Raw genomic sequence first — 16,119 nt, 5'->3', positions numbered from 1 at the left:
AAATAAATACATATAAATATATTGATAATAATAATTACATAAATATACTTATATCCTTTCTATCAATTTTGTTTTCTTAAGGTAGCTTATCAAATAACCAAAATATTCAGAATTAGAAATGTTTCCCAAAATATCTTTTAAATTTAACTGTAATTTATTTTCTTGTAATTGACGTAATAATTCTCTTCTCTCCATAGAATATTTATGACAAACCAACAAAACATGCTCCACCGTCTCCTCTTGATAACAAAAGTCACAAACTCCTGTTGGATGTTTCCTCATTTTAAATAGGTTTCCATTTAACCCTGTATGTCCGAAACGTAATCTAGATATAATTGTTTCCTCTTTTCTATTCCTTCCTGTTATCCTCATTGCACCAACTTTCCTTTGAATACTATAAAGCCATCTTCCAGTTCTATCTTCTTCCCACAGCTTCTGCCATCCAGCTCCCCTCTCCTTCCATCCAGGCTCATTTTATTTTGGTGTCAATCAGCCTCTGCTAACACCTGCGCGCAGCAGTTGTGGAGCGCAATCAGTGCGCTCCGCCTTAGACAACCGATTTCAGCCCAGTGTGTTGGATTGTTAAAGGGAGAAAAAAAATCCAAACATGAAAAGCACAAAAACGTTTCATCCCCGACACAATTGCCTCAGTTGCACATCCAAGCTGCTGGGACGCTTTCTATGTTTAGCAGCACATACCTGTGTGAACAACCTTTCTCTTTAATGAAGTTAAACAAAACATCACACAGAAGCCGTCTGATAATCACCTTCACTCAATCCTGAGGATTTCCGCAACTCACAGTCTAACCCTGAACATTAATATACTGTACAAAAGATCAGACACCACCAAGTATCAGGCTCTGCCTCAGACAAGTGAGCATCACAGAGCAGTCACGTATGTTTTAGTTTTTAATCAGTTAAATTTTTACATTTCTTTCAACAAGACAGGATTTTTCTTTGAATTTTTTTCTTTGTCTTTATTCATATTTATTTTTCTGTTAAGTGGACTCAGGGAAAATTGCAGATTAGAGCCGTAAAACAACTGATTTGATTCTTTTTTTCTTATTTTACTATTTGAAAGCAGTGATGGGTAGGATCATGGAGCAGCACAATAATGCATTTTCAGTTTATGATGCATGCACTTTTATTTATGTATTTTTCTTGATATTAAGAATTTTGTCATGTTCTGTTCTGGTTTATGTTTCTTATTTGATTAAGTAGCTCTTTCCAGCCTCTAGGTTTATTTCTGTTTTGGATTCTAGTTTAGCCTCTTTTTTGTGTTAGTCAGCCCTGTTTAGCTCTGATTTTATTTCTGTGCTTGGTTTGTTCGGTTTTACCTTAGGTCTTAGGTTTATTTTCTAGTGTCCTCCTGTCTGCTCCCTTAATCACTCCCACCTGTCCTTGATTAGTTTCCTTCCGCTCACCTGTCTGTCCGCCTATTTAAGCCTGCTTTAGTTCTCTGCTCCCCGTCGGTTTGTCTCTTGTCATCCATTCATTTGTTGCCTCAGTCTGGTTCCTTTTGGTAAGAACCCTCAGCACCTTGATCCTGTCTGTTCTTAACATGTCCTGTCTGTTCTGCCCAGTTCTGTTTGCTGCCAGTTTGTTGTCCGGATGTCTGCCTTACGATCTGTTGGATTCTGTTCACCCATCTGTTTCCCTCCATAAAATGCATGGAGACCGTGTCTGGCTGAATACCGGGTTCATCCCCACTCAGATCATTACTATTTTGTTTTTAAAAACAATTAAATTGTTTACTGACAGAACCATAACAAAATATTGCTTTATTCTTTTATTGTACAGAACATGCAATTTTTTTCTTCGTTTTGAAGGAAGTTTGCTTTTGCTGTTGAAAATTGTTTCACTTGAAATTACTGACAGATCCATTAGAAAATGTTGCTTTACTAATTTAATTATTAAATAATATACACTGTGTTAGGTCTTGGTTCAGTAGGTTATGTGTAATTATTTCAATATGTTTAATAAACGTTGAACCAGTCCGGCCCTCGGCTTGTAGCAAATTTCTCGGTGTATTTGACTTTGACATCCCTGACCTAGACAATCGGGACTCAAAACCAGACCAATTTGACTGTCCACACTGCAAAGCTTTGCTAAGTTCTTACAAAAACTTACAAAGGCATATTAGGGATGTGCATTCAATTGAAACCATCCCTATGATTTGTATGGCCGTTGTAAATGGACTCTGTCACTCCAAAAGCATGAACACAGTCCAATTTTTCCAATTCATGTGGTGAAATCAACAAACCCACCTAAAATTGACTGTGAGGTGGGAAATTGTCAGAAGTTCATGCAGATAGCATGGTCATCAGGGAATCCAGGAAAAGAATGTGTTCACCTTGAAAGGACAAAACATGCTAAACAGTATTTAAAACCAGCAGTACTCTAATCTGCTTCACTTGAAGACATGCTTAGCAAAGGGCTGATATCTTCTGACTGGGGTGGAAAATGTGAGAAAATGGACATTGCAGCCAAAACCTGTGGAGTTGACAGTGTTTTTCCTGTGTTTTTGGAGGCAAAGGATTACCTCAACGGTGTTTTTTTTGTTTTATTTTATTCCCCCCCCCCCCCGTTTTCACAAATGAAACAGAAAGTTGGTGTCAGTTTGGCAGTTTGGAAGGACAAGAGTGACTTTTGACACATTGGCTGGAAAGTGGAACTGTCAATGTAAGGGAAGTGGAAAAACACATCGCTGTATTCATCGCATGATGGCAATGTGGTGGATTTTCCAGGAGTCGCCGAGCACAGTCATGGCCATGTCTGATGTGTAGGTAGAGGACATTGATGACTTAGAAAGTCACATGGTGGACGGTGGCATCTCTTCTGTTCTACAAAATATGAACACTCAAAAAATCTTTGCAATGACTAATTACATCTACACACATAAGCGGATCCCTTTCCTACAGGACTTGCCTTTCAAGCTCCGAACACAGGACGACCCCCCCCCCCCACCACCTTGCTTTTGTCCTACTGAAAACACCTGTCCCTACTGTCCAGGGCCCACTTACCCAGAACTCAGTCACTCCAAAGTAGTGACCACACAAGCCATGTTGTATGGGATTACCTATGTCAAGAAAGGTGAGCCTCTATAAATCATGCTGATTTCTGTTTTTTGGATACATGTTTTTCTTTCTTTGGGATTAGGTTGTCATTGCAAAGATTTCTATATGTATGTATATATGTATTCAGCTATGCTTAATATTGCCAGAACACTAACACAACATATATTTTGTAGGTATATCGGTTGCTGAAAAAGAATGCCCAAGATCTGGTAATATTGTGAGATTCCAAGAATATCGTTGTGGTTTCCACAATTTCAACAACGATGTCCTGCTTACGCTGCTATTGTGAGCTTCTGCTGTCAGGGTTGGTGATAAGGCAACTCCAGATATTCTATTAGATTACTAGATAAAAAGCGTTTATGAATGTGTTTAAACTTAAAGTAATTTGTGTAAATTTTCTTGGTTCACTTCCAGAACAAGACAACCAGTGGACGGATGCTGGAGACGTTAGCCCTCTTCAATGACAACCGCTACCATCATCAAACAGTTAGAAAAGCCTTTCATCATTTTTTGTCACTGACAGACTTCGACTTTGACTTCTCATGTTATCAGTGTGGACACCACCCATCTGTGATAATAGCTGACGCCAACTGGAAACTGGCCTTTGATATACCACGTAAGACATTTGGTTTGGAATCTGTAATTAATACATGCAAAATCTTTAAATGCACTGATGTGAAACGTGCAAATATTTGACTACATTAAGGACTTCTTATTATCAAAGACAGGAACCCTAATGTGATATTTGTTTTGAATTTTTAGCATTAATTGTACCCTCGTGTAATTTTGATGTTTATTTGGTAGATTTGCATGTGTTATGAGTGACATCTTTGTTTGCAGTTGGGACCTTTTAAAAGACCGGATCCAGATACCATATCTGACGAAGATCTTTAAATTGACATAGTTAAGGCATGGTCAGATTTAGACAAATCTGTTGTAGCAGAAGGCCTCATATCAGGTATGTGTTTTTTTTTTTTTTTTTTTTTTTTGCTGTGTATAACGTCACCATATTATAGTATCAGATTCATAACAGATTTTATTTGAACAAAAGTCATGCTTTAGAAAAAGTTAGATTGACCTTTTTTTTTTCTACATTTAATTTACACATAAAATTTTCATTTGAGATCAATAAAGCATTTTAGAATACATTTGAAAAGAAATTTAATGGTACACATTTTACTTGAAGGAACAACTGTTGCTAACCCATACTCCACATCCACTCGTCACTCAACTTTGGCACCCTGGATGGGGCAGCACACTCAAGTGGGAAATATTCTTCCCAAAACAGAAGTGAAATAGGCTTTGAAAAAGAAACCAGATCACACAACACAGCTCACAAAACGAATACATGAAGACATTATTCTGGAACTTGTTTCATATTTCATTTTTTCATACTACATTGAAGTATTTAATCTTGTTTTAATAACACCAATTTTCCATGCTGCTTTGATTCAGACCTTCTCCTGTCGGCTGGTTTTGATGAAGACAAATCTCTTTTCACTCAGAAGATTTGATTTAAAATCCCCAAGCAATAAAAGCCTACGACCAAGGAACACGGAAGCTTTGCCTTTGACGGTTATGCGCACCACCAGGCGGGCGCCTTCTTCAATTTTTTCAGAAGTTGAATTTTTTATTGATGTTAATTATTAAGATAAAGAACATTTTCTGATAAAATATTTCTTTATTTGTAGGTGGTGTTCTTCACTTCTCTTGTATGCATGGTGTTGTGTACTATGTTAACGTTCTGTTTTGGATGGAGTCCGCAAGAGATCATGGCGATGGGCTGTTGAGCTTCAAGTATCTGCCTACCTGCTACATATCTGATATAGCAGGACAGGTTGCTCGCCACACCAACAACCGGACCAAACAGCGTTTTTTTACAATCACATGATGGAAGACTTTGTTCTCCGACACCAGAAAATGTAGAGAAAGCGACCCAGAAGGAGTTAAACATTCAGTTGGAGTGAGTAAAGAAGCTGAGGTCTCCATTGCCACAGCATACAAGCAACAGTGTTGATCGAATTACAGTACAACATGCAATCACAGGGACATGTGAAAGATACTCTCTGTATGATCAATTTCACCAAAAAAATCAGAAAAGACTAGAAGAGAAGCTGAGAGGTCTCAACGTTTGCCCTGACCTTAGAAAAGAGGTCAACTCTGCTGTTGCAGAACAGTTCAATCGAGAGCTTGCTTCTGTTAGATACTCGCTGTGCCAAATGACAGAAACCCATTTTAAACAGACTTTGAGGGTCTTGATTCATCTGCATAATGACAAGATAAACAGCCACTTTAAAAAAGAAATGGAGATGTGCAATGCCCAGCTGTCTGTTGGACTTCATGGGATGCTGGGACTTCAGCCTCCTGGTAAGTTTGATTTGCAACAATATTTAAGCTCAACATTTTTTTCCGTTTCTCATTGGCTCCTACTGCACAGTAAACTGTGGTCCCTGCTGTTTTGTTGCATTTTTTGCCTTGTAAGTATCATGTAAAACAATTCTGAATGCTTTCTTGCATTGCAGTACAGCTTTAAACTTAATAAACAAAATAAATAAATGGGTTAAAAAATCAAATTTATCTTTTGTTTTTTCAGAGTGGATGAAAACCACCATATCTCCACATTCTACCCCAAACAACAACCCTGACAGCAATGTAACATACAGCTTTGTGGACCAGCGTTACACTGTTGATGATAAAAGCAAGGTATTTAACTTTCTTATGTTTTGTCTTGATAAAAAAAATCTAACATGTCTGTCGTAATCCATGTAACAAGGAAAAACTCAAGACTTTGTTGTCTGGACATCGGGATGAAAACCAAGCCTTTGCACATGCTACGAGACGGTTTCCTGTGTCGATAAAAGACATAGCAAGTGTGTGCCCCCGAGAACTGTTGGAAAAGTTGTCTTTGGTTATGTCATGGTTGACATATGATGCAAGTGTCGCTTAATTTTTCTAGTGATATCATGAAAACTCCCTGGGTTTAATCTTTAATAAAAGATGTATAATATTTTTAATTTTAGGCTGTCAACTATCAACTGGTCCAAGAAAGTATGGTATGTATAAAATTTATTTGTAGGGTTTATAAAATATACACATATTACATATGTGTATATTTTATAAACCCTACAAATAAAGTATAAACATGCATTGTTTATACTTTTGCAGTGTACTTCCTTGGGTACATTTGATTTCATCCTATGGCACCGTGAGTGGACAAAAAGTGGAACTGTCAAAGACCAACTTCTCAAGACCATACCAGCAAGTGTTTATATTTAATTTTAGCACAGATAAGGCTTTAAACTTAAATTTTTAAAGTACAATAATTTCTCAAACTGAAATATTTCTTACAGCTGTGAGAAAAAATATTCCTTCCAAGGATTGTGGCTCATTCCTCTCCTGAGACAGGGAATCACTTCATTCTTTGGGTGAGCAACAAGAAAGTGGTGTCATTTGTGTTGTTCATAATTTTACAAGTAATGACATGTTAGAACAAAGACTGTTTTGATTACCAACACTACTTCCAAAAAACAAATTACATAACATAATTGCAATAATTGCAAGCCAACTTTGCCAATGTAGTCTCAAATCTCAAAACCAGTGGATTACAGTATGCTCTTCCTTTTTCGGTTTTTGACTTCACTTTAAAAGAGATTTGGATATATGACTCCCTATCACTACACAGGACTATTAGCGATAATGACATGGCTCTCCTCAGGTACAGGATCACATATGCATATATTTCATGCGTAACTCAATGAAACGATAAGGCCCGTTGACACTTTTTTACAGTTTTTCTCAAATGCTAAAACACAAAAGCCAATCCTCTAAACCAAATGACCAGTTGTCTAAACACATTTACTAAATCTAGCCATCATTTTCCAATATCATAAACACATTTCACATGAAGACACAATTCACAAAACACAATCCTCCATTCACATAAATCTTAACACATTTTTCCTTGCTAAAACACAAGTTGCAAAAGAACTCTGATCATATTCTCAAATGAAAGCTCATGTGATGCAAAATGCTTGCCACAGTCAGCAATATTTGAACAAAATGAACACACCTGGCTTCATTCATTACACACAACGACTCAAAATTGAAAACACCTGTTGCTAATGCTGTGACCACATGTATAAAAGCAAGTTCAGAGTGCACAGTTTGCTGAAGATTCCAAACAAACACAATGGATGAAGGCAGAGTCAGGGGAAGAGGTAATCGCGTGCGAGGTGGGAGAAGAGCAGGCCATGGTAAGAGGAGCAGGCCAACAAGGGAGAGAAGGTCCAGGAGGGAGAGCAAGACAACCTCGTACCATCATTACGGACGAGATGCGAGCAACAGTCATTGACCATGTCATTGTCCATGGCATGACAATGGCTGAAGCAGGACTAAGAGTCCGTCCAAACCTGAGTATGTTCACCGTGGCCACCATTATCAGGGTATTCAGACAACACAACAGGTATTGTACTCTATTGCTTTCTTTGTCACAATACAATTTTACAAGCCTGTGAAAGTAGTCTATTACAGTAGTTTCAAATCAGTTGTTACTGTATTGTAAAACATGTCGATTGACGACACGTTTCTTTCTTTAGAGTTGAAAGAATGCCACATAGAGGTGGGCGGGTTGCCATATTTACAGCGGCACAAGAAACCCCCATTGTGGATATGGTTCATGAGAACAACCTCATTAGACTCCAGGAGATCAGAGACAAAGTCATTGACGATACTGTAATGTGAACTTTGAGGGCATTGATGATGTCAGCTTGGCCACAATAGACTGAGTTCTCCAGCGCCAAAAGATGCAGATGAAACAAGTCTATAGGGTTCCCTTTGAGCGAAACTCTGCACGACACAAAGACCTATGTTACGAGTATGTGCAAGTAAGTATACATCCATGTTCACAGTACAGTTAGTAAACATACTGTGTTGCTCAGTGGCCTACATTACTTCTGGACAATACAGTAATATGCTACCTGATTGACTGTTGTTCTGAACACCTGTGCACTTTCACATTTTCACAGAGGATATTACAGTTGGGCGCGATGGCCAGACCTCATGAGTACCTCTTCCTGGATGAGGCTGGCTTCAACCTGCACAAACGAAGGCAAAGAGGCCGTAACATCATTGGCCAAAGAGCCATCACTGAGGTTCCTGGCCAACGGGGGGTAATATTACTCTTTGTGCGGCTATGGGTTTGGAGGGGCTTGTCCACCGGCAGGCTGTCCTTGGGTCTTACAACACCCAACTTCTCCTAACCTTCCTAGAGGAGCTAAAAGATATCCTCCTGGACCGCCAACAACACCATCCTGGGCCCGAACATCCCATTTATGTGATCATTTGGGACAATGTACGCATGCACACAACAAACCAAATCAGTGAGTGGTTCACCACCAACAGTAACCACTTTTTAAACGTCTGTCTGCCACCCTACTCCCCTTTCCTGAACCCTATAGAGGAGTTCTTCTCATCGTGGAGATGGAAGGTTTATGACAGACAACCATACACTAGAGAAAACCTCCTAAGGGCAATGGAGCTGGCGTGTGTTGACATCCCAGTGGAGAACTTCCAAGGATGGATCCGCCATTCCAGGGCGTTTTTCCCATGGTGCCTGGCAAGAGACAATATAGCCTGTGATGTGGATGAGGTGATGTGGCCTGATGCAGCTCAGCGACATGATGCCGCACAGTGATTGTGGTGTAAATACTGTAAAATGAATAAAAAAAACTTCACACCCTGATCATGTTTTCAAGAGTACTGTTGTGTGCAATAGATTCTGCTTTTGCAGTGAGTTGTGTTCCAGTAGTGTACAGAATTTACTATAGATTTATACCCTTCATATGAAACTCACAAATCTAAATGCCCAATCCTCTGCAGAACTCTAAGAAGATCCAGAATTGTAAAGTTTCTAAAAATATGCATTGGCAGTAAAGAAACAAAGAACCTTCTCACAAATAGAGCATTGTGTTTTCAATTGTTTTGCTGTAGTGTGTAATGATGTGTATAGTGTTTACATTTTTGAAAGCTTCGAGATGCTCTTTGGGTGTGAAAGTTTTAGTTTTGAAGGGAGAAGGTGTGGTTGTGTTTATGTAGCTTTAGAAAAGGGTGTTGTGTTTAGACATTGGAGAACATGGACGTAACGTTTGTGAAATGTGTTTTAGCATTTGAGAAAAACTGTAACCGAGCTGAGACCAGTCCGAGCTCGGTAACCGAGATAAATGGTCAGCAGACTGAACTGGACAACGCTAGACATAACTGGACCGCGCTAACTGCAGACCAGTTCCTTAGTAGGTCTCGGACTGTTTTTCTTTATCCCGGTTACCTGACAACGAAGAGCGCATGAGCAGACCGCATCGTCCCCTTACAGTCAGCTGACTGTACGCGGTTTTTCCGCCGTGTCTGGCTGCACGTCCCGATTCACATGCCATTCAGACAAATTTCAGACATTCATAATAATACTAGCTTCCTTACCGTACCACACGATTTCCAGAGATGATTCTGCTTAGCAGTGTGATGAACCTCAGCGTCTGTTGTTGTTTCCTGCGTCTGTAAATCCTTATTAGACGTTTGTTTGACTTATCCATGTCCCAAAAGCCGCCTCTGTCTAACCATAACATACTGAATGTTACGGGCACCGCCGTTTTGTATGCTCGGTCCCGCCTTCAATCCCAGAGAGCAGCAGTACCGCAGATTGTCACTAGGAGGCGAGGAGCAACCAAGGAACCGGGATAGTGTGGTGTGTAAACGGTCGTCTCGGCTTGGTTAACTGATCCAAGCTCGGACTGGTCTCAGCTCGGGTCGGTTAAAAAAGTGTAGTGTAAACGGGCCTTTTAGTATAACTTTTTGTTTTGCAGAAATGTCTTCAGATCCTCTGGTGGTCTTCAAGATTGGACTGTAACATATCCTCCACAATGGAAGCAGCAAGTCTCCGTGAGTTGACCTACTTCTGGAATATTTATGTTACTGTTTGTAACATGTTATGTCTGTGGGTTAAACAAAGCCTTTTTTTGGTATTGTCACTAGGCTGTAGAAAATGAAGTCCAAAAGTATAGTGTCACTGCAGAGCCTTTGACGCTTAATCAATGCAGGACTCTTCATGTACATCATGCCAGCCAAATGATCAGTAACATTGATCCTGAGGTTAGTTCATTACATCTCTTGTTTTAAATGCACAATAAAGGAAAATGTTGTGTGGAAACACTTTTTTTCTTTGACAAATAGGACTTTCCACGTACTTTACAAGAAACTACAGCAATGAAAGACAAGGAAAAAATATTCAAGAAACTGATCTAAAGAACAAAGAATCCAGCATCCATTGCCTGGCCTGGAAGGTCAGGGCATGCTTGTTTCAGCGAGAAACAGGGAAAACGTTGTATGTATTGCATAAATTCAGTCTTGCGGCACATGCTGTAAACTTTGGGAAGTAATAGGTTATTTGATATGGGAAAATTTGTTTCGTGGTACTTTTAAACTGCATTTAATCTATTCTGTCTGTTTCATTTCTCAGCCTTTTCCACGAACTTATAAGAAAATACCAGTGGGTTCAATGCACAACCTGTAAAAACAGGCTACATTTTCAGTGTGCTGGTCTGCCAGAAGACTGGAATGAAAAGGACTTCTTTTGTAGATGCAGTTTAAACCCTGATATGTAAGAATTGCTTAAGAATTATTGAATTTCAAAACAGTAGTTAGAACAAACTTAAATTACTGTAGTTGTTCCTTTGAGTGTGTGCTTTAATGACTGAGTGCAGTGTAAAGCCTTTTGGTGTCCTATGGTCTACATGAATTTTAATAAAAATACAAGAAATTTGCTTTTAGGAAATTGACCATAATGTGATTTTATTTTTTTTAGGACATTATATGGAGAGAAAAATGCAAGAAAGTGAAGGAAGCTTAGTTCTGCTTAATACCTAAGCAACATTTTAATTTTTTTTCTTTAACAGCGACAACATTCTGCAGTCCGTCAAAGCAGAAGATATTCTTACTGATTCTGAGATTAAGGTGATGACATTTATTATTATGTAGAAGACAATCATATTTTTCAGGAAATTAAATAAAATTGTGAATTTAACTTTCAATCAAGATTAAAAACACATTTGTTTAGGATTGCCTTCAACTGTTCTAGTTAACTGAATCACCACTTCTTTGTTCTAATTTCTATCTACATTTTATTCCTACTTGCTTTTATTCTGTTTTAATTTGCTATATTTTAATCATGTAAAGCACTTTGCATTGTCCCTGTACTGAATTGTGCTATATAAATAAATTTGCCTTGCCTTGTTGTTACAGACAAAGGTTCTCATCACACGGCTTGAAAACATTCTGTATGTCCCTGGCAGTGGAGTTGTTGACCAACACATGGTCACAGAGGTGATTCTGCCTGAGGTGAGCATCAGTCCCTAAAACTGAAAAAGACAAAGCAATTACTAATGGCATAGGTTTGTAAGTGTAAATGGGCTTGGTGACAAAACAACACTTTTATATGTCCATCTGTGCTGGTGAAGATTATCAGTCATCCAGATCATCGACTCCCCTTTACAAAGGCTTTCAGTTTAATTTCCATGTTATCTAAGCAATAAAAAGGCATTTTTTGTCCACTAGTATAAAAGCTTGGAACATTTTTGGAAAGAATATGTCCATCTTTTATTTTTAGTGGACCAAAAACTATCAAGGATGAGAAATGTTCAGAAAGCGTTAAAGAAGGATTTTATAATGTGAAATGGGTAACATTTGAGTTTTACATAGGGGTTTGATTCTTTATGTACTCATCTGAACATTAACTGAACACAAAATGACCTGCAGACAGACAACAAATGCTGATTTGATTGAGATGGAGACAACTGAACAGATCATACGATGGAGTAATAACACAACAAAGCAGAAAACATTACCAAAAATAACTTGGCACAAAAAATGTAATATTTCAGTGACAGCAACAACTTGAATAACAACTGAACTTGAACAATGTCTCCCTCTTGAGTCTTTCTGTAAAAATAGGTACCAATTTTACAATGGCTTCCAACACCTCCAGGTGATTTCTGGTCTGCATAACCAAAACAAACTTTAAAAACAAAGCAAATGTAAATAGACAATTGACAAATATTACAGTGGACACACATTAAAATATTTGTCCTGATGCAATGCCCTTAACTTAAATTATGTATCATCTATAAATGGTGTTGGGGAATAATAACCAATACTAAAATTGTGTGATAATAAGAGTATCCATTATATAAAACTAAATTTGAACATGGAAATGTAACTGATTTATTGGACCTATCATATCGTCCAATGGATCTCTTACAGAGCCAGCCTCGCAATTCATAGACTTTCACATCAAGCCGCTGGCCCAACAGCTTCCTTCCTACATACAAGATACTACTCATGTGTTGAAGGTTTTAAGTGATTTGAATGTTCCAGACAACTGTTTCTTAGTCACGTTAGATGTGGAGTCTCTTTACACTAATATTGCTCATGACGATGGACTGAAAGCCCTACAGCATTTTCTGAAGAATAGGCCTACAGACTCTTTGCCTCCCTCTGAATTTATTATCCAGCTCACCGAATGGACATTAAAAAACAATGTTTTCCTTTTCCAAGACCTTTTATACATTCAGGTTCGGGGTACAGCAATGGGTGCGTGCTTTGCCCCTAATTATGCTAACCTGTTTTTAGGTTTATGGGAGAGGGGATTTTGTCTATTCAAACGAATACAGTGACAAGATAAAATGGTGGGGGAGGTATATCGATGATATTTTTTTGATATGGGGTGGCTCTTATGAAGAACTGTTGCTGTTTTATGATCCTCTGAACAACAATAACAGAAATGTAAAATTGTGTATGGAACATTCCAAAACTACAATACGTTTTTTTAGATCTAACCACCTCTAGTGGTAATGATGGTAAGCTCCATACTACTGTATATCGTAAAACTACAGATAGGAACACCACGTTGAAAGCAGATAGCTTCCATCCAAATTGGCTTAAAAATAGTATACCTTTTGGTCAGTTCCAATGTCTTAGACGAATTTGTGATACTGATAATGAATATGAAGTGCAAGCAAATATAATGTCTAGCCGATTTTTACACAGGGGCTACCACACAGAAACTATACAAAATGCCTATAGGAAAGCACAATCCATTCCTAGATCAGAGCTACTCCAGAAAAAGAAAAGGCGGACCTCTGGAGAAAAAAAACAAAAAACAGGCTTATTTTTTTTTTTTACAAAATATAGCTCTTTAGCTAATCCTATAAAAAGGATAATACACTCAAATTGGAATCTCATCGAGAGTGACCTGGTACTCAGAGAAGTGTTCTCTGCACCACCAAAAATCAGCTTTAGGAGAGCTCCCACACTACGTGATAGGCTAGTACCAAGTCATCTCCTTGCTAAAAACAGGTTATTTGGCTTCATAGACAGTTAAAAGGTACCTACAGATGTGGATCTTGCAGTCATTGTGCCAACATTAAAGAATGCAAACAATTTTGTGATTTCAAGACAAACAAGACGCATAAAATATAAAAACATTCATTAATTGCAATACTACTTTTGTGGTATATAGGCTATCATGCAAATGTGGATGCTTTTATATTGGTAGAACCAAGAGACGCCTTAAAGACAGAGTATGTGAGCACAAAAACGCCATTAGAAAAGCTAATTTAGATTATCCTATGGCAAAACACTTCCAAAATGTGCATAACTGCAATCCAGAAGGCCTCATGGTAGAGGGTTTAGAAACAATTAAAAGTAACATTCGGGGTGGTGACCGATTTAAAATTACTTTTACAAAGAGAAACATTCTACACATACAATTTACAGGTCACAGTTTAGCCTGGGTTGAATGAAGAAATAGATTTCAGTCCTTTTTTGTGATCATCTTTTTTCTGTATGTATTTGCTTAGGCTTAACTGGTAACAGTCCTTTTCTATACTTTGTACTCTCTCTGGAGGCTTATATTTACGATGTACAGCCACCTAGTGGATTATTTTTTGTTTTCACTTTTTTGTCTTTTTTGTATGTGAACATCTATAGTCAGCCACCTAGTGGACAGTTCTGACATGTTTCATGTGGTAATCAACCATATCACTCAGTTGTTTCAAATTTGCCTACAACAGGTGAAACTGTTTGTTTTTGAAGTACACCTTGAAGAAGGCTGCTTGTGCCGCTACGCGTGGGTTGCTTCTCCTCATGTTTTTAAAACGTTCTATTATGAATAAGCCAGTTAAATAAAGGCTTTTTATATTTTTGAAGAAGAGTGCCTTGGACCTCCTTTTTTTCTATTTGTGACTGATTTAGTGTTTTACAACTGCTGTACATGAGTTGTATTTTTTTTAGGTTGTCAGCCAGTGGCTGCAAAATAACAACCTTTGCCGCTACCAAGCCAAGATGATGCTCATAAATACCGTGAAGGAAAATGAGGGGTAAATAACAATTGTGTGTGCACAACTACATATACTGCAGTCATTAAAGGATACCGTACCCCCCTCCTCTCTTTTTGTTCATTTATTTCCAGACTTTCGGAAGCCCAGGAAGAAGAAGCCACAGAAAAGGTTAACAGAAAAGGGTTAAACTACATAGCTATTTGAATGTAATCTGTTTTTGTCAAACGTAAAAGGAAATATGATCCCTTGATGTAGGCTAAATTAGCAATCTGTAACTAATCTCCTATGATTTTCTGCAGGGAAGCCCGTTCATTGTCGATAGTCAGGCTGCAGCTGACTGGTGCAGAGAACAACAATTTAGTGGAAGAATAACACTTCCTGTTGTTCTGGATATGGACGAGCTAGAACAAGCAGAAGCTCTCGAAGCCCTCAAGACATGGGATGAAGACTATAATGAATATTCTCCAGCAGAGCATTTTACTTTTGTTTTTGAAAAGAAGGAGGACTATAGAAGTTCTGTTTGTACATTGTAGATGTAAAAAAACTAAAAGTTTTTGCAAGATTTGAAGAACTTTGGTAAATAAAGACTTTTACAAGTAACCATATATCTTCATTGCTGCAGCCTATCTGGATTTTAGATAGATTTAAGGAGAGACACATACTAATCAGCATAGAATTTGGGTACAACTACTACAACCTGACCTGATTTTCACCCTCCAGTATTCTGTGGAACGATGTCAACTCACAGTGTTCTCTGACACCCTCATGGCCAGGTGCTTTCAGAATGGCTATGTATGTCATACTAACTATTCTGTGCAACACATCAGTGTGTGGAATGCCTCTTTCCTTGCAGCATATTAAATACATAGAAAACACTATTTACGCCATTGCTTCCAAAGTAAATGCAGCCACATCATTAAAGGTTTTACACATGTTAATAAGCAATATCATGGTTTGAAAAGAGTATTTTACTGACAAGTGTCAGGTTCCAGGAGAGGAGAGACTGGTCAGACCTAAAGCCAGTTGAAGACCTGTGAGGAAGCTGAAGTAACCCCCCCACCCCAACTGTATGTAACTGTGTGAAATGTTACAGAGAATATGACAAATACTGTCCTGTTGGCTAAAATGAGTTAAACAAAGTATTGACAGCAGTCCAGTTGGCAAACATCTGAGAAGTCAGCACTAAACAAGGCCATCAGAGGAGCATACAGAATTATTGGCCAATAACTTCCTAAGACATAGATGACACACATTAGTTACATCTTTTTAAAATTTTATGAGAGATAGAAAATGATCCATCTCCACAACAGCACATATCCTCAGGTACTGACTACTCCTCAAATCTCGTGTACCCATCCCTCATCTGAGTCTTTTCTATGGCACTGCACTGTTTTTATCTGTTGGTTATTAAGAAATGTCTCATGCTGTCATTTTGATGATAGAGAATGTTTGTGTAACATGGATTACCCTGTCTACGTTGACTAACACCAAGGTAAATTACGGGTGATTTTTTTTTTTTTTTTATCACACTGGCAGTAAAGTTGACTTGAACTGCAATTGTGCTACCAGACATAAAAAAAAGAATAAAAATAATGACAATTATGTAGTTACTCAAATTAATAGGATGTGTAGAGGTCGTCGCTGGCCATCCCAAGCTA

At 38.2% G+C, this 16,119-nt stretch overlaps 3 long non-coding RNA genes across 3 annotated transcripts; all 3 read left to right on the top strand.

Annotated features, from left to right (window-relative positions):
• The first annotated feature begins 3,496 nt into the window (after nucleotides 1-3,496).
• On the top strand, nucleotides 3,497-4,563 carry LOC118566632. The gene is made up of 3 exons (XR_004933172.1): nucleotides 3,497-3,693; nucleotides 3,918-4,035; nucleotides 4,533-4,563. It is a non-coding gene; the product is annotated as an uncharacterized LOC118566632 (long non-coding RNA).
• A 142-nt stretch (nucleotides 4,564-4,705) lies between these two features.
• LOC110367784 lies at nucleotides 4,706-6,005 on the top strand. The gene is made up of 3 exons (XR_004933159.1): nucleotides 4,706-5,444; nucleotides 5,671-5,780; nucleotides 5,851-6,005. It is a non-coding gene; the product is annotated as an uncharacterized LOC110367784 (long non-coding RNA).
• Nucleotides 6,006-6,226: 221 nt separating this feature from the next.
• Nucleotides 6,227-15,150, top strand: LOC105929806. The gene is made up of 10 exons (XR_004933171.1): nucleotides 6,227-6,502; nucleotides 9,932-10,007; nucleotides 10,101-10,217; nucleotides 10,299-10,449; nucleotides 10,585-10,725; nucleotides 11,021-11,078; nucleotides 11,367-11,462; nucleotides 14,415-14,500; nucleotides 14,593-14,629; nucleotides 14,761-15,150. It is a non-coding gene; the product is annotated as an uncharacterized LOC105929806 (long non-coding RNA).
• Nucleotides 15,151-16,119: the final 969 nt, after the last annotated feature.

The sequence above is a fragment of the Fundulus heteroclitus genome, chromosome 17 (genome assembly GCF_011125445.2).
Source record: "Fundulus heteroclitus isolate FHET01 chromosome 17, MU-UCD_Fhet_4.1, whole genome shotgun sequence".
In the NCBI taxonomy this organism is placed as follows: domain Eukaryota; kingdom Metazoa; phylum Chordata; class Actinopteri; order Cyprinodontiformes; family Fundulidae; genus Fundulus; species Fundulus heteroclitus.
Note: the sequence above shows the minus strand (reverse complement) of the source record. Positions and strands in the feature narration are given on the sequence as shown.